This window comes from Gobius niger, assembly GCF_951799975.1.
Source record: "Gobius niger genome assembly, chromosome: 3".
In the NCBI taxonomy this organism is placed as follows: domain Eukaryota; kingdom Metazoa; phylum Chordata; class Actinopteri; order Gobiiformes; family Gobiidae; genus Gobius; species Gobius niger.
The window spans coordinates 18,233,243-18,253,103 of record NC_136854.1 but is presented as its reverse complement, the minus strand read 5'-3'; the positions used below and the strand labels follow the sequence as shown (position 1 = coordinate 18,253,103).

Here is a 19,861-nt window from a genome sequence, read left to right as displayed (position 1 = left end):
TCATCCTCGTTCCCGTTGCTATATTGACGCTTTTTTTCCGGGAAGCTTTTCGATTTGGGTAATGCCAACTGGAGGAAATGTGCTTGGTTCAGGTGGGAGTTATGTGGTTATCTCAATTAGCAAAATTGTTTTAGTATAAAGAGGAAGTCGGTGGGGCCTCCTCTTAAGAGTGGGCGGGGCTTAAATAGGCCTCTACCTTGTGAAGCGTGTTTAACCAATGCTACATTCGACTACAAGAGCGGGAAAAATGCCCTCTACACAATCAACTCAGTTCAGCTAACAATATGAAGGCCATATATGATTTTCTATGGAAATATTGCACAATAAACTCAAGCATTAAACATGTCCTAGATTGACGTTGACTAGACTGATTTTAACGACTTGATTGTGCTCTTGATACACACTGGTGCAGACTTGGTCAATGTTTGTCTTGACTACAGTAAATAGTCTGCTCCGTCGCTGCGCTGAACACCATTATATCCAAATGATTAGAGCGAAGCACTATTGCCACCCGCCTACAGAGTGAAAATGTCATGCTGTCAGGATGAAAAAGAGGCCCACTGATATGGTCTTTGATGTTTTTCACCTATGTAGACGGTGGAAAATGCAGTCATACAGCACGGAAAGTAATAAACAGATTTTCTTTTCCTTATAAAGACAGCGTTTGGATTGCTCTACTTGAACTGAACAAACTCACAATGGATATTCAGCATTTAGTAAAAACATGATGTGTTTTTATTGTTCTCATTTTTTACTAACAATCTACCTGGCTATTTTTTTTATTAATAAAGGTCAAACTTGAGCCCAAGCATCAGCTGCCTGCAGTGCTGCCTAACTCACAGTGACAGCAATGTGAGTCAGCAGGAGAGGTCCTATGCAAATGAGAAAATCATGTCACAATGCCGCATGCATGAATGGCCAAATACAGTCTGACAAAAGTGCACTTTGTGTAAAAAAAAAAAGAAAAAAGCTTACAGCAGTGCATTCAGATGACGATACCTTGCTAGAATTTGAGCATTTTGTATATATTTTTGGGTTTAAACAACACTGTCTCCCAAAAAATTCCAAATCTCAACCCAGGATCAACTAGTGGGCGCCAACTGTGCATGATAAGTTGATGAGATGACACCCACACATCAAGTCCTCACATGGCCCAGTAATTGAACCCGGGACCTTTATTCGGTAATGGCCTGGAGTAGACTATGCATCAAGTCAGTGATTCTTCTTTACTGCTAACCCTACATCCTTAACAGAACTTTAAGTTAGCATACTTTTAATACAGCTCTTGCACTGCTGATGCAAGGGGCATCAGAACATCCTGCCTCGTCCATGAATCTCTTTAATTCTGCAGTTCATCCAAAGTGTGAACCTTTGTAAAAGTTTTTTGCTTCACAACTGTGAACTGTGGACACATAAAACTGCAGCTGGTCATATGATTTTAAAGCCACATGACATTTCCTTGTCAAGTTTGTATCTTCTCCCCATACCTGGCAAGGTGCAAATTAAACTAGAATAAGACTAGAACGGAAGTTGCAGCCCTCGCATCTCTAAATGGTAAATGGTCTCAACTTATATAGCGCTTTTCCACCTACATTAGGCACTCAAAGCGCTTTACAGCAAGGATCCACTCACCCATTCATACTCTCATTCATACACCAATGTACGCAGACACTGGGGGCAATGTGGGTGAAGTGTCGTGCCCAAGGACACAACGACAATGTGCACTTTCAGGAGGTAGGATTCGAACCCCCGACCTTCCGATCATGAGACGACCCGCTCTACCATCTGTGCCACTGTCGCCCCTCTAGCGGTAAACTTTCCAGAGTTCGAGAAACACTGCAGTAAAAATGTTGTCAATATTTTTTACATTTCCAAGGGCAAAACACCCTATTAAGACATACAGTAAATGATGTACAAAACTTGCAGAAAAAGAGGCTTTTATGCAGGCTATAATTGTGAGGTTCGGCCATTGGGGTTTTGGCAATGAAGAAAAGTGTCCCAGCACGACGCAAAGTTGCCTACCCCTGCCATAAGGTATGCACTTACGTCCTTTTCAGTCTTCATTGAACCATCATTGCTCTGTTCCCGAGATGTGACGTCATTGTTCCCACTTGGTTTCCATTCACTGCTTTTTATCCCAGACAGAGCTCATTTTGATGTCCCCAAAATAAAACTACAAGAACGCCCCATGAAAACACACTCACTCAACTGTGCCACTCAAACAGATTTGCCACTCACTGTGGAACCCTATGACATCATGTGCATACCCTCCACTTTTAAACATTATTTAGACAGCTCATTACTGGTATGTAATATCTGCTTCCAAGTTTGAACAACCCGCTCAATTACCCAGCCAAACATTTTAGCCTAACACAAACTTTTGAATATTTCAGCATCTTTCTGTAGTTTTGCAAAAAGAACCGAGCGATGCTTTGCATTATTGAGGCTGATATTAAACCGACAGAAAAGCCTATCACGAGACAAGACAGGATATTATGCATGACCTCACCTTCTGCTCAGCACATATTGGAGGCAGGGCAAAAAGGAAAGATTGCAATTCTCTGTTACCGCGGCCGCAGCGGGGAGCTTGAAAGATGGAACATGGCAATTTAATCTCGCTGCCAAAATAGACAGTGGCACACAAGCGAAACAAACAGAAATAAAAGCTAATGCGAACACAGATTTTACACGTCTCTTTTCTCCTGCCATTCTGCCCTCATTAGCCAAGCGTTAGCATAAGCGCTGCCTCCAGCTCCCCCACATATATTAAATCTTTACCCTATCTGCAATCCGCAAATGATGGACCATGATTCCCACCTCTTACGACCTATATGTGCTACGTGGGAAAGCGGCACACTAAGAAGCTGATAAATGCTTGACCCAAACAAATATCTATCACTGGGTTTAATAAGGATGGTAGGTTAACAGCTCCATACGATGCGCTGACTTACGGCCCAGTTTATAGGAAAAGTAATTACTCGAGGCAGGTAATTAAGGCGGGCTGTCAATGAAATATTTCTCTTTCCGCACCATTCTCTGCTCTGACTCGCATGATGATGACTGCGGCCCCAGTTATTTTCACATTCGGCCCAGGAGCCTTAACGCCTGGGGGACTGCACACATTATGCAGAAGATCGGTGCGGAAAAAGAGAGGGTTTTTTTTGCATTGAAGGAGGGGAATGATGAGGCCATATGTGCATTTATTTCAGGCTAAATCTCGCTTTTCAACTTACGTGAGGCAGAGCGTGCCGTATAATTCCCTTCTGGTGGGATTGGAGAAGTATGAATCCTGTATGTATGGCGGTCAGTCCATGCAGATCGGTCAAACTATTTAAATGATTGACAGTTACAGCTATAGTTTTAAATGGCCTAATCTGACTATGTTGTTGCTGCCTCTGTACAGAGCAGTTAACTATGATACAAATGAATTTACACATTTAACCATGACTGTGGGGCAGCACAATAGATTGCCATATTATTGTTATTGCAATATTAGGAGACGAAATATTAGCGCTTCCATCGCTCTAACTCGTAAGATTTATGAATTAGGAATTAGCCTAAAACATATGACATGGCCAAAAATAATATGATTTTCCTCATTTTGTTCTATTTTAGCCTTGGTTTGGTCCTGATTTAGAACTTTTTGACACAATCTCCATAATGGTCCTGAAGAAAGCAGCTTTTTAAAAGTAAACAAACAGCTAGCTTATCAGCTAAAACCATTTAAGACCAACAAATTACTTCTTCTGAAACACTGAAGAGGCACCAAGAGCCCCCCACAGCTGTAGAACAGTGAAGGCGTCACAAGAGGAACTACAGGAAGCAAAAAAGGGACAAACCAGGAGGTATCCTGGCAAGACTCATAGCTAAACCACACATGCATTCTATTGTTCTGGCTAATGGACCTTCACTGGAGAAATAAACAGATTAACTCCTAAGCTCTTCCCTGGAGCTGGTGAAAGACTGTTGGAGGGAGCAGAGGGAGTTGCGCAGAAAGAATAGGAAGGAGGAGCTGACCAGTGCAGAACACCACGCTCTGAAAAAGGGACAAAACCAGGAGGCGCGACATTGTTTCAGAGGATCAGAGGAGTGTTCAGAGGTGATCAGAGATGTTATTCCTGATCAGAGGGGTTATTCCTGATCAGAGGGGTTATTCCTGATCAGAGGGGTTATTCCTGATCAGAGGTGTTATTCCTGTGCCGCTGCGACCCTCAGGAATAACGCCTGAACACTATTTTGTTGGATGGTTGTACAATGACACATAAAGCACTTAAAAATATTAATAATAATAATACTTGCTTCCTCCATGTATTGGTTGATTCAAGATGAGGATTGTTGCCATAGCGATTTTGAAAAAAACAAAATCAAGTAAATAAAGTAGTCCTTAAAATAGTGTAACAGGAAAAGGTCATGAAACCCATCAATAGGTACATATTCCAGATCAAACCTGCTTTAAGCACATTATGAGAACTCACATATTAGGCTATTACCTTCAGTATCTGCTCCTCATTTGTGCAGCAGAGTGGCTTGTAATATGCAGAAAAGTGCGAGTGCATTTTGGTGGCAGTGGGAGACACAGAGAGCGGAGCCATTTCACCTGCAGTAAATGCATTTTAAACACCCACACATTCGCATTCACACAAACTTGTTCGTACAAAAGAGCCCTCAATGTGCAATGCGCAGATAAAATGTTTCCCTACCAGCTATATACTTAAACGGATTGGCCTTAAGTGTCCTTTAGACTCTCCAAATGCCACGGTGCATTCGTTTCACTATTCACAGCAACACCCATAAAACAAGGACATGCTGAATACAAAGCGCCCATGTTTACTAATTACATGCATTCCTTCTTTCAGTTTTAGCAGCAGATGGAGCTGAATAGCGATCTGCGATACCCTCTGATGAACTGACCTTTCGAACCAAATGAACTTTTTTTTGGTGGTTCACATGCTTTTGTACAACTACAATGAGAGCAAAAAAGGGACCGACCCACTTGTATTAGCTCATACAAGCACAGGATCCCTTCCCTGTAAGGAAAACTTCATTTGTGGTCTGGTACACTGACACATCCATGCCAAATATACAAGAAAAAAAATAAAAATAAGTGAATACACATTGAGTTAGAGAATCGGAAGCCTATGCCTCGTTGTTCTCGAATGTCTGATAGATGCGGGCACAAAAGATTTCAGGTTTGGTTTTCAGAACCAGACAAGAGACGGAAGCCACTGATTCTGGTCATGGAGGTTATGAGTGGAGTCCGATGATAATGCCATGCCTTGGAATATTGTTTGTATTGTTTGTATTGTTTGTAAGAGGCACCTGTGGGATTCCAACGATCTTCTCACATCCTTATGATCTTATTGAGAAGTGCTCACTTCACTCAGGGAGCCAAACCATCCCAGGAGGCCAAAGGTGAGGGTGGACTGGACAAAACTGTTATAAAACAACTGAAGAATTGACCTGCAGCCCAAGTTTGCGAAAGAAGGGCAAAGGTTGTTGACACTTCTTGAAGTCAGTGTTGCTTTTGAAGTTCACTTTATGGTCAACAATTGTATTTGTATTCTTCCACTCTCTCAATTATCTGGCCATCTAAATGCAATGGTAGTAGATTGGTCAATGGAGGAACGGTCACAGTAGATGACCACTTCTTTGGTATCGGAGAAGTTTAGATCAATTTGCCGCTATCGTCAAATCTTTACACTCAGATAATTCCGATTTTCTACTATATATCGACACAATTAAATATACACTTAACTGTTTAGTGTGGACCAATTATGCCTGAGCACATGCAACTTTGAGGAGCATGAAGTGAAGCAGTTAAGTTAGAAGGATTCGTAATGAGAGGATGACGTTACCATACAGATGCGCAACAAATAAACATCTTTAAAGGTTTAATTTCTGAGAGTGCCTGCTGAAGAAGTGTACGGGAGAACCCATTCAAAAACATCAGTGAGCCATTATACTGTGAAGGTTTCTGCCTGCAAACAACAAAACATTTCAAACTCTCGATCTAATGTGGAAAACAGCCCCTTTGCTTGGCGTATGGGCCTCTCACAATTATGAGAAATGAAGTTCAAAGCAGCCTAAAACGCAGACTGCGTTATCAGCCACAGTGCAAGCTTTGAATTGAATTATTGATCAACATTGCGAGAAAACCGTATTTATATAAAGTTTGATGTCTCTAACCACTTCCCACTTTGTATGTAACCCGATGAAGGTTTGAAGAGAAAAAAAACTACTGAAAGCACACAAAACGACCCTGACACTTTAGTCTTCCCATGACAATTCGGTTTCCCTGGTAATATTGTTATGGCGTATGAATTTCTATGGATGTTTCTGTCTGCTGCCAGAAACACTGCAGCTTTTGCTCGCACTTTGCCTTTGGACGCGTGCTATGTGTGTGTGAGCTCTGTCGTTGGGTCTTGGAAAACGGCTGATGCCCTGAGATTTGCCTTTTCAAAGGATCGTGGTGTAGTCTATGCAGTTTCTATGATGCCACTGCAAAAGACGAGTCTACAATCACATTGAGTCTTTTGATATCGCAGTAACACATAATTGCCAACAGGTTTTCATTCTTACTTCTTGACAAAGCCTGTTAGTCCTATTATGCTTTTTAGACACAGATAATAAATAGCACACTTGTCTCACAAGACGGTTTTCAATTTTGAGACCATACTTGGAGATCTGAAGATTGGTCCCCTCGTGCTAATGTTCCCGACAAATCAATCAATGGAACAATCCGTTTTCACAATTTTTGTAAAGCCTAATATCACGGCATCACTCGCCTTTTCAGCATTGCAGACCTTTTTTTGCACTAGAAACTGTCACGGGCAAACTTGAGCTCATCCACAGCATGGTTTACTAACACACAGATCACTATCTTTATTTGATACGGTCTTATAACAGAGCTGGCTTAGAGACCGTAAGACACAAAAGATCAGTCCCTCACTGTTAATAAATGAGCACATTCACACACCCTGTTGTGTAGCCTAACTGGATCAGACAGTTGATCTTTAGGCTTTTGGGTCAAAGACGGAAAGAAGATACACAGTGAGAGTGTCTATGCCCCGATAAGTGTGACAATGGGGACCACAGTCTATGATGGGGACAGTGATAGCGGGGGCTCCGGGGGTGAGATGGTATTATGATAGCGGGGCTAAACTGTTTCTAGTGCGACAGAAAGAGAGGCTTTATCCAATGGGAACGCTTGAATAACCCATGAAGCCAGGCTGCTGGGCGAGCGGGCTGCTGCCACGCAGTCTTGACACGGCACATCTCTGAAGCACGCACACATGACGCAGATACGCGCCAGCACGGAGCACATTCATATCAATTCAAATCTCAAACTGAGCCGCGGAACTGGGGCAGAGAGTGCGACTCCCGCTGTGTGAAGAAACTTTTAGAGACAAAAAAAAAAAAAACGAGCAAAGGAAAGAGCTGGAAAGACCAACGCGAGCTACATAGGTGACGGAAGCGATGCAATGGTTCATGTCTAGAATGTTGTCGAGAAAATGAGAAAATGACAGCCTGCACCTGTGGGAGCCGAGATATGAATTGCCAACTTTCCGGTTTTAAGGCTTTAACACCAGGGCCACTGCTCAACGGCACAAGCTTTGCATGTTATGTCCCCTTTAACACCCCTCGAACAAATCTAATTTGAAAACAAAACTTAGAAGACTTTTTGAGGGTCTTCTAATCGGCTCAGGGCATTAGCCAGTGGACGAGGAAGGAGGAGGAGAAGAGGAAGAAGAAGGAGGAGGAGATGGAGATGAAGAAGAGGAGGAGGAAGGAGGAGGAGAAGAGGAAGAAGAAGGAGGAGAAGAAGTAGAAGAGGAAATAGAAGAAGAAGAGGAAGAAGGAGAAGTAGAGGAAGAAGCAGAAGAATAGGAAGAAGAGGAGGAAGAAGAAGAAGAAGCAGAAGAAGAGGAGGAAGAAGAAGAAAAGGAAGAAGAAGAGGTGGAAGAAGAGGAAGAAGAAGTAGAAGCAGAGGAAGAAGAGGAAAAAGGAGAAGAAGAAAAAGAAGGAGAAGAGGAAGAAGGGGAAGAGGAAGAAAAGAAAGAAGGAGAAGAGGAAGAAGGAGAAGGAGAGGAAGAAGAAGGAGAAGAGGAAGAAGGAGAAGAGGAAGAAGGAGAAGAAGAAGAAGAAGGAGAAGAAGAAGAGGAAGAAGAAGGAGAAGAGGAAGAAGGAGAAGAGGAAGAAGGAGAAGAAGAAGGAGAAGAGGAAGAACTTTATTTATATAGAAGTGTCTGGAGAGTAGAATGAAACAAAACAAATCCCAACAACAGCCGACTAAGGAATTTGTGTTAGGAGGAGGCTATCGATACAGTATGTATGCAACTGAAGGAGCACAAGGGAAGTGTGACAAAAGTGTAGGTAAAAGCAGATCTTTGAAACAAACAGATCCCACAGAGTGGCTCCCACTACAGAGACCTCTCCTACAGCATCCTACACCTCAAACGCTCACCCGCTGCTGTTCGGCTGAGGGAGTGTTTCTCTTCCTTTTGGTGATAATAATCTTTCCTCCCTCGCCTATACATGACATGCATTATTGAAAAGACTGCTGCAGCGCTGACATCTTAGCAGCTCTGGTAGCGCAGTCACGGCGCCGCTATACTCGGAAAACTGTGGGAGGTAAGCCAAACTCTAGAAGAAGAAAAACAAAAGCCAGGTAGGGCTGCACACTTTGGGAGATCTAACAGCAAATGAGAAAGCAAGTAAATGTATTTTTTGCAGGCGGTAAGTCTACTTGTCTTTTTCTTCTTTTTTTACCCCAGATCTGAAAAAGTAAAAACAAAACAATCTCTAATGTATTCATCAAGGTAAAGTGGGATGTTTGAACTTTCTTCTGTTTTATTATTTCTTTAACTTACTCGCTGTTCTGTTATCACCGGTTGCTTTAAAGCATCACTAAGTAACATGTTTACCTTAATAAATCCTTTCCGTAGTCCCTGTGGGGGTAATACAAGTGTTTATGGGATGATTGGAGGGTCTTTCATCTCCCCCTGGTGTCTCTGGCCACAAAACCATGTTTGCAACCAATACACACTAATGGAATCACGAAGAAGAAGCTAACACGCTAACGGGCAAAGCTAACTGCGGGCTAACGTCACTTTAAACAGTATTTACAGCCAAGTTTGAGTGAAAAAAATTATTTCCATTGTATAATTGGATGCACAATATCCCCCTCTCCCTTCGCCTTTCCTGTCAGCGTAGTATTTACTCTCCAAGACAATTAATAAGTTAAAAAAATGGTAACTTGCTACGACACCTGCAGTTGCGCTTATGGCCTCTAGGGGGAAGAGTTACTTAGCACTGCTTTAACTGTAGTTGAGACCAACTTCAGAAAGCTCCTGTCATCACTTTCTACATTATTTCTACTACTACGAATACAAGGCTCTGTTTAAAATAAGTGTTGCTGCATGGATGGTGTTGCAGCAGCAAATACTCTCACTATGACTGTTGACAACATCATGCTGTCGTCAGGTTACCACTGTGGGGCCGGTAGCTGGGTCCACTGTCCTAAATAGCACCTCGTGGCTTTCAGGTGTCCTGCAGAACAAAAGAAAACAATACTAAATAATTCACAGCGCACAGTTCGCTGGGAATCCACTGTGGCTTCAGTTCGCCACAGTATATGTAAGTGTTTTGTGTCCTAACTATGTCCCTGACGCAAAGCGGTGACCCTGTCCTGACAGGAGGTGTTGCGTGTGGGCGGATACGGTGATAGAAAACCCTACGGTGTAAATAAGTGACATGTTGTTTCTCTGTCTTCTGTGGCAGCAGTGCATTGTCATAGACAGCCGTATCTTAATCCTGTCAGCTGTTAGTTTTCCCGCTCATTCTCTTCACAGATATTTAGCCTCCTATCCCCTGCCTTAACTAAGCACATTTTCTCCAGTTCAGCTTTACCCAAATCTAAAAGCTTCTTGATTGAAGAGCTTATAGGCCGGTGTAACGCCTCATGTAAAAGCTTAGACCTGCAAATCTGATATAAAATCTTTTCCCTTTTTTTCCATCCATTTTTGTCACTCTTTCATCAGTTTTTCGTCATGTTTTTGTTGCTCTTTTGTTGCTTTTTTTTTTTTAACTTTTTTTTTACACCACCTTGATACATTGCGCCAAACTAAATGTAGTAGGCTACAATGTAATCTGCTCTGTAACAATGTGTAATAACTTGTAACTTGTAAATGTGGCAGGTACAATGCAATTTGTTTTCATTCATGCTTTCTGTTTGTATTTTGGTGCTTTTTTCCCCCCAAGAAGCTTAGATATGGGTTAAGCCAAACTAGAGAAAACAGGGGTTAAGAGGTGAGACACGGCAAGAGGCAAGAGGACTGTTTGAAAAGGATAGATACAGACGGCAACTCGTCATAGAAGGGGGCGTGGCCTCGCATAGGGGGAAAATAGAAACAGGGAAACACAATTCTCCACTCTTTTTAGCCATTTTCTGGTTTAATATGAACTTATTCATCACATACAGATAAAGTCAAGTGTAAATCGGGCCCATATGGATATTTTCTCACGGCAGATTGTTCTGTAGAAGTGAAAAAACAGCAGTCACAGCAAGCACTAGCTAGCGTTAGCATTAGCACGATGCTAACATGTAGCATCATCATGTAGCATCATCATTTTTTTTAAATGTATTTATGGGCTGTTGAACCACTTTGCTCCTCTCCATGTCCTTGTATCTTTATTTAGTAGAAAACTATATTCATAATTCAGTAGTTTTTGAATAATTAGAGAAAGTTTAAATTTTTCTCAAAATTGTTTTCCCTCTTAACTGTTTTCAATTCAATTCCAGAGATGCCATCTGTATCTATGGTTTGTACAAGCAGATTATTTTGGCAAGGAAATAAAGCGTTCACCTAGTTCACCTTACATTTTATTTTGATCACACTGGCCGGCAAAAGGTGAAGGAAGAGGAAGAGCGTCATGTCGACACGTAGCCTAAATGTAGTTGTTTATCTATTGCAAACAAGAGAAGAGTCTTGCATGTTTTTACAATAAATAAAGACTTGTGTGAGTTTTCCACTTTAGCTCAAGGCGCATACTAATAGGTGGAGCTAAATCTTGCATAGTGCGTCCACGCTAAAGAGTTATAGGCAGTTACTTCATTGTATAACAGCATTGCATATATTCTTGCGACCAGCAGGCAGGTTCTTAAATATAAAAGGCAAATCGCTAGTGCTCTGGAGAGAATTGACTGGTGCTATGAAAAGCATAACTCAAGCTGGTTGAGATACAGAAGCATTACTGAGCCACTGCGCTTCATTTATATTGTGTGTGAGTAATGGCTACAGGGAAATTGGGTCCCCGCAGCGCTCCACGCAGAGGAGATTTACTATGGGCAGGTAGCGCCATGGTGCAGAGACAGAGGAGTGGAGCACGCAGACGCGCACAACATCAAGGGCAATGCTGTTTTATGTTCAAATGCATAACTTTGGCTGCGATTTGCATAGACGCCGGATTTAGGAAAAGACTAGCAACGCGGTGTGATATATGTCTGAAGGTGGAAAAATGCAGTTGTATTTTTTACTCCAAGACGACACCTCAAGCAAAACTAAACGGGCCGGAGACAATGGCCTTGTCTCACTACAGACATTTTAACCTCATGATTGTGTTGTATGTCTGTGGATGCACTGTTTTTATCTGTGAATTTGATTTGATTTGATTTGATTTGAAAGAGTTCTACCTTTAAAACGTGCAACGTACAACTTCCAATGTTTAGTAGGGCACAGAGTACTTTGTGCAAATATAAGAGGGCTTTTTTTTTCATTATTTTATAAACATTACCCATTTATGTCCCAAGATGTCCAATCAGAAAACAAATGAGCCCCACATGTCAGGTTATGACTAAATGTCAATGTAAATGCTGTGGCTAAATTCAGTTTGGAAATGAATAAAAACTATTTCCACAATCCCAGCACCAAGAAGGTCCAAATTAGTACTAGTGCTGCCTCCAGTCGCTAAAACTCAGTGACTCCAGAGGTTTTTAAAAAAAAAATGAGGGATGGAAAGTTCACATGTAGTTGCTCCTCATATGCACCTGAAGTCTAGCTGTAGCTGTAGCTCTTTTTCAAACCACTCAGAGAGCATCTTCCTGCCATTACCGGTAAGACTTTAAAAGCGTTATTCAATAATAAAAAATAAAAAAATCCAACATACTGTGTTCCACTAATTGCTGTAAAAAAAAAACTCAAGCCACAGTCCAGTTCATCTCTGTTGTAATAAAAAACGCTATGGCAATTATTATTACTACTTTGTTTAACCAGGAAAGTCCCATTGAGATTAAGAATGTCTTTCTCAGGGGAGGCCTGGCCCTGGAGGAGAACCTATTGTACATGTTTTAGTGGTAGAGGAAACCGGAGTACCTGGAGGAACATGCAAACTCCACACAGAATCGTCCCCGTCCAGGTGGGAGTCGAACCCGGGAACTTCTTGCTGTGAAGCACAACAAGCGCTAACTGCGCTACCGTGCCACCCAACATAACTCAGACAGTAATGAAAGAAAACTTTTTTTTAAACAACTTTAAAATATAACAATGAGCCAAAAGTTTCAATGTCGCAGAGTTTTATCAGGTTACCGCTGTTTTTGACATGAACTTCTTTATAATTATAATGAGCTCAGTGGTGTTAAAGACGGCATGGCTATAATTAAGAACATTATAATTCATATCTATACTAAAAAAGAAACAGAAATAGTAATCTTTATAAAAGTAGACATAGGTGGATGCCATCTTGAGATTTCATTCCAAAAGTTTGCTATGTCGATGTTGTAAAAACACACAGCTTATTTATCGGAAGCGAGCACAACATCTGATAGCGCTGCTGCATACTCTTTGGCAAGGGCAGCTTATGTAAGTGAAGGAGGCTGTCTAAAATAATCACCAAATCAATTTAATAAATAATAAACCTGACGCCGCTGTGTAAAAATAGTTTTGTTTTTTTTGGTGGGAGAATATATCAGTGGAATGGACACCCGCTGCATAAAAGGCGTGCACTGCTTTTCTATTCCAGCGCAGACACAGGCGGGCAGGCTGTGTGGAAGCTGTTCAAAGATCTCCTCCACAGCACCTCAGGCACCTCCACACGCAACAACATCCTTCATACATGCAAGAGTCGGACCATACAAGTGGAAAAATGCGCTACCTGTGCACACGCGAGTCAACGCTCCGGCAGTGTTTACAACGGAAAAAAGACAACTCCGCACAGAGCAGAAAGTGTTTACTGTTTTCCTTTTTTTTGCATTTGGTAATAAACAAAGTCCCAGCGGCAGTAAATCAACACAGTATCAAAGGCTTTGGATAAAATAACCATCAGTAAAGTATTAAATTTGAGACTTACTAATCCTGTTATTTTAAAGCAGATATAAAAAAAAATCTGTGTGGGGAGATTGTCAGACTCTTTTATATTCAAACGCATCATTGAAATGCACAGATAACAGATATCACTTGTGTATATTGTTATATGAGATTGGGGATTTTTTTATCGATAATATTATGCCTCACTTTTTTCCTTCTTAAAACAAGTGTCTGACAAGATTCTAATACTTTTTTTTTTTTTCATAGAGACCAAAGCAAACGTGGACAGGAAAACATCAATAATTCTCTTTCAACCGGTTATAACTTCCTTTTGATTAAAAAAAAAGGGTTAACTTCAAAGCCAATCCAGTTCATTGCTTTTCTGTGCTATATGTGTGCTTTTCAAAGCGTCCACCGATCTAGTACCTGCTGCATCAAGGTGAGGAGCTCAGAACTTCAAGTGCTTTTATTTGAGCTAAAAAAAAACCAAACAAAAACTAGAGGTTTCTACTGTACGTGGCACTGTCAGTTTTCAAAAACATATGCAACCCGAATCACGCTGACAACTTCTTAAATCCCAATTGACCTTTTTCCGGAAGTTCGTGTGGGCGCCGCCATGAGTTGTGCCCGCCCCTTCTCTCCTGTAAGTTAACATGGGACTGGGGAAAGTTACCGCTGTGTCTCGTGGCTTCTTACATCACAATACATCACAAACTGCATAAACTACACAACGCAGAAGTCCACCGGTCACACTAGCTCCCTCTGTCTCATTTGAGAAATCTGCAGAAATTGGGTACACGGGCTTTAACTTTTTAAGCCAAACAGCAAGCCATAGAGATGAGTAGCACAGGGGCATTTTGTAAAGGTGCGAGGTGGAACCAAGCTAAGCGAGGGGTTACACAAAAGGCAAACTGACTTTTACAATGGCAGTTTTTTTTTTCTTTTTTAATATAGAAATGATTGTTATTTTTTGGCCATGCCGCACAGGAAATAAAGAGAGGCCGTAACAAACAGACCTTGAAGAGGAGAGTGTAGGCTGCGAGTTGTTGGGTCTGAGGGCTCTAAGGTGGACTGCGCGCTATAACTGTGAACTTTACCAAAGCCAGTGGAACACACACACACAGGCACACAGCCGCTGGTCAAATAGCAATCTCTTCTCTACATATGCTCAGCTCAAGAGTAAATCTGCATTATGAACTCAACTCGGTCAAAGTCATATTGGTTCTGAGACTCACGGAAGTTTCTGCCACGTACAGGGTAATAAAGAGCGCCCCGATCTGTAGCCGACTTAAATAAAAACATAGGACTTTCTCTTGCATTTGTGGATCAGTGTAGTGTAACATGATCAGTGTCGCGTAATGTAATATGGGCAACATCTGTGCAGAAAAAAATTACGCAACTGGAGAAAACATCACATTAACGGTTGCAAGGGTAAAAAGAACTTCTGCTTTGAAAACAGTCTTCCTTATTTGAGTTGTATACATATGAAATGTCAAATTTGCACCCAAAAACATGAAAAACACACAAATCTACTGGCTTGGTGCGCCCAAGATCTATTGGCTAAAGATCAGTCGATGGATCTTAACAGGTTTCCTTAAAAGCTGAAGAGCGGGTGAAATGCAGACGACAAACTTCTCGATGACGACAATGAAGTCAACAACAGAATATGCAAAGTCACCGCGACCTGCGCAGTCCAATAAAGCAGCCCTGTTCATGTTCTCATTGAGATATTTCTTTTCTAGTTCATTTGACATTCATTGCACCGTGCCCTTGTAAGGCAAAACCAGTGTTTCTCATTTCCAGTTTCACAAAGCAAAGCACATCCAAATGAGAAATAAACCGTTATGGAGTTCAGTCAGTACAAAGATGCAGAATATTATCTTAAGCTTGTATCTGTTGGCAATTTAAAACATGGTATTTACTCAACATGAAATTGGTATTAAAAAAAATGAGGTAGATTATCCTAATGCTTTCAATACACACAGCATCATTGCCGCCATGTTGCAAGTGTGTCCCCCTATTTGGAAGCTAGCTCTTATTTTCAGATGGAATTGTACTGGTAGGGCGGGCTGGTGCTTGTGTACCTCGGCTTTTTCAAGAGGATTCGAAAAACATCGTTAAAAGCAACTTTGACCTTTTGCAAGGAAGTCTTTTTATATCTGCACCTCTGTGGGGCTGTGCAAAGACATGTGCGGTATGTGCTGACTTGGAATTGGATCACGCCTGAGCACTTATGGAATTTTATGACAAGAATGTTTGCTAGGGAACAAAGTGTGTAGACGTCATCATTGTCACAAACTGGAGCCATGATAAAGACACTGGGAAACAAAGGTCCTTCCCCCCTTTGGCCCAGCATTGGTCCATTATACTCTATGTCTTATTTGTTTCCTTAAGTCGTACATGCATTCAACAGTTGGTGAAAACCAGCATTACTGGGGTTCAGTGTATACAGGGCAGCAGCCTTGACCGCCCACTGCACCAACTATGACGACCTTGTCAACAAAAGCACTGTATGCTGTATTTCCTCAACATTATGTAACGCCAATTTCAGTGCATTCTGAAACCTAAACATGAACATATATGTGCATTTGTTACACATACAAACAAATAAAATAACACAGTAAATCTTGGAAGGACATATGCTCAAGAATGAAACAACAAAACGAAAGAGAATCCCAGCAGAAGAGTGAAACAACAAAAAGGATGAATGCCCGGTGTTTTGAGTGTGCGCCCAGACACCCGCGCTTGAAATCTGCAAACTGGAGGGAAGAGTCTGATCTCATCAGCGGTAGTACAGTCAGTTGTGCAACATGCAATTATTCTGACTGACCTAGGATCAGCGGCAGGAAATGAAAGGCATAAAAGAGAGGGTATAGGAAGAGGGAGAGCGTAGCCAGCGGGGCATATTTTCAGACACGACGATGGATAAAAAAAAAACAGAAGTCTGGCAAAAGAAATCACAACATCTTGCCTATGAGCAGGTGTTTAGACCAGCTGTACTCTGACAGGACAAGACATTAAAAGACACAAGCATACATGTAATTTTCAGAAGTGTTATAGTACAAAGCACACAAAACAAGGCCCAATTAAGCAGGACCTTGTGTAGATCTGAGGATGTTGTAAAAAGTTTAAAACGTGTTCAAGGGACATTAACATTTCCGAGAAAGACTGAAATATGACCTGCTAAACGACATGCATATCTGAACATGTTTGTTGATTCTTAGAGACATATCGTAGACAAAGGTTCGAAAGCCGTCATCTGTACGTAGTAATTAAAGTGTGGGATGTTTTGCATCTTACCCAAGAAACCTTTGTCAGCTCCCTCTGACAATAATGTTTTGGCAGAAGGCGATGTGTATACAGCGGCCAGAAAGACAGGTTTAAATCATAAAAGAGACAGGAATATTTATTCCTCTGCAGACTGCAGAGCTAAATAATTGCAGCCTTTGCCATTTGCCGGTTGTGATCCGATTACGATTCATTTTCCAACTGTGTACTCTAACTATTCATGTACTTCTATATTTGGTTTCTGAGCTTTGGGTTATGCAGTTGTATGCTCTCATTCTATTTATTCAACTTCTATTGTTGAATTTTAAACTACTCACTGTGTTTTACTTTCCATCTTAACTCAGCTCCCTTCGTGACACTGGAGGACAAACTGGAAGAACGAGAGTTTTCCAAAGCAACAAGCAAGTAACATGGCATTATCAAATTACATAACACAACGTTGATGATTGAAGTAAAAATCTCTTACCAAACGTTTGCGAGAACATTAAAACATGGCCTGCAAAAATAATTACAAAAATCGTAAGCATGCATGAACGTACCTCGTAGTGATTCGAGACCCAATACTTTATTTGCGAATGACATTATATTTCCTCAATTACTGCAGCGTTTGCTGTTTGATAAGCGTGACCATTAGAATTGCGACTTGTATTTGATCGTGATTAACAGTTGTCCCAGATGTTCTTTGACAGCAGTCTGTGTTCTCATTAGCAGCTTTTGTTTACTGATTGACTTGTTTTTCTGCCAGTTTCTCATATTGTTCAAATGAATTCATCAACATCTACAGAAAAGCGGCAAACACAATCTGACAGGCAAATCTTCTGGGGCCACGGCTATGTTAACAAAATTACATAACATTAAGCTTGTTCATCACAAATTTAATCGAATAAACCCAATTTACTCAAAACCTCCTCCCATCATTCTCCATCTCCATCTCCTGAACAGCAATGTGACCTTTTCTGCCTTTATGGTTTAGTAAAGTTCAACTCACTCAAAGCAAACGCAGGATCTACACATTTCGTATCTTATTACAAAACCTAAAATGAGTTTTTTTTGGGTGCAATTGAGTATTTGTACTCAAACGCATTCATGTGTTTGAGTAAACTTGGTTCATTGTTACCTATGCCTGAAGTCACTATATTATGCAAAGGTTTTTATAATGATACCCAATGGGACTGTACACTCCCACACACACCAATCAGTAATAAATTAGCAGCTTCACCTCATAATGACATTCATGTTAGTGGCTCTCACCTCTGTACAGGCTCGTGCAGAATTTGTAAACAGAGCAGCAAAACAACATTTCATGGCTGTCAGAGCATGGCAGACCACTATTTATAGATGTGAAAGTTACTTTGGGCAATCATGTCAAGCTTTCATAAATGGATGCAGCATTAATCATATTCCAGAGAAGGGCTTATCTACGACTTGATGTTTTGATGTTTCACCGTGAAATGGAAATATATGACTGCTGTGAAAATGACCGGCCTCCCAGTTTTCTATCGCTTTCCATAAAATAATAAATAACTTTGTGTTTTTGTCCTTTGCTGGCGGCTGTGATTGTGATTACACCATGACATCGCAGTGTCCTTTGACTGAAGCGCTGTTTTGACCTTATGCTCACCTTTAACTCATTTATTATTTATAATCGTCGTGTCTACGCTCAGGAGTCTGGATAATGAAGAACAAAAAGAAACATTTTTAATAAATGTAAAACGCTAATTGAGTTGAAGATATTTTTGTTTGAATAAAAAGCTGTATCCACCACATTCAATAATCTTTCTTAAAGGTTTTGTCTGTGCCTATATTTGACTAACCTTGAACATAACTTGTAACAAAAATATTTTTTATTGGAAAACTATCTGTTCTTCATTGGCTCTATCTTTCCAATCTAACCCAAACGTCATATTTATAATAATTAGACCTACCGTTTAAGTCACACAACTTCTCATCATTAGAAATGAGGGGCCCGATCTTGTGTTTCAAAACGCAGACTATAGCGTAACATTTTGGGCTTATTAAGAGCGCACTTTGTGATCTTGCAGCTCCAGACTTACCACATTTAAGTGGGATGTACGTTGGGTGGAGAAATGCTTTTTCCTCCAACCAGATCGACTCCGCGGTCGGAACAGGGCGTGCTAGAGGGGTTGTGGGGGAGCGGGGGTGAACATGTGCATTTGTTTTGTTTCGCATTTACGACCAGGCCGATCAGCACCACAGCGGGACCGACTGTAGCTACATCTCTTTCTCTCAAGACATGAACATTGTTTAGCTCGCGATGGGGTTAATAAAGTTTTTAGTTTGACCTGTGAGAGCCCGTAATGCTTAAGGAAGAACACAAAGCAGCGTGACGTAAACGAGGAAATGAATGTGAGCGGTGCTCCCATCAGAGCAGTCACCTCCTCTGGCAACGCCCTCTTAAAGGGGCGAAGACGCAGAGCGCATAGCTCCATCATTTCGAAAATCTCATTTCGCTAAGGGCCTGGCCCTATGTCTTTTAACAATCAGGGATCAAGGAAGAAAGGAAACATCCTGCCAGCAACAGCAGTACAGCATGCATTGTACCATTCTACCGCCAGCTCCTTCAGCTTCTAGATCTCCCACTCTTACTACCACCAACATAAGCGATTTTATTGACAATCTACAGCCATTCTAAATATGTCTTTGCTTGTAGCACAATAAGTAAACGAATGTAACTGACTGCATTGCATTTTTACATAAAGTACCATCAGCCTCTTCAGCGTCTTCCACTCTTATGCAGCGTTCGATTTATTCCAAAAGGTCGGATTTTTGTAAATTAAAGGTACACTGCGTAACATTTTGGACTGGACTGTTGTGGCAAAACAAAACATGTTCCTAATGACACAGAAAATGCTATTACTGCAGTGTGTAATAAAAGAATAGACTTGGATGAGAAACTAACCTGTTTATATCTCAAATTCTACTGCCTTTTGTCACATCTCCATGGAAACGAGCTGGAGACGCACCCCCTCCCAGTAAAGTTTATAGTCATTTCTTAGGAGGGGTGAGCCTCATAAATGCTTGTTTGTACATTTATGAGGTATTTTTCAATAATGAAAATATCTGTCATAAAATAAATGCTTATATTTCAATTTTATTTATAGGGTAAGATTCTACGCGGTGTGGCTTTAAATGTAAATTTCAACCCTTCCGATTTGGATGCATAAACTCAGGTAACATCTCTGAACTCTGAGCTAGAAAGATTTAGGAACCATTACATTCCTAAATCATTACATGTCTTGTGTTCTCAACCG

At 41.1% G+C, this 19,861-nt stretch overlaps 1 protein-coding gene across 3 annotated transcripts in view; it reads right to left on the bottom strand.

The window, feature by feature from the left end:
- The window catches only part of inpp4b (inositol polyphosphate-4-phosphatase type II B), a gene marked incomplete at its 3' end in the record, with an annotated part of 213,401 nt that overhangs the window by 108,522 nt on the left and 85,018 nt on the right, over window positions 1–19,861 (bottom strand). The gene's annotated exons all lie outside the window — the stretch shown is intronic.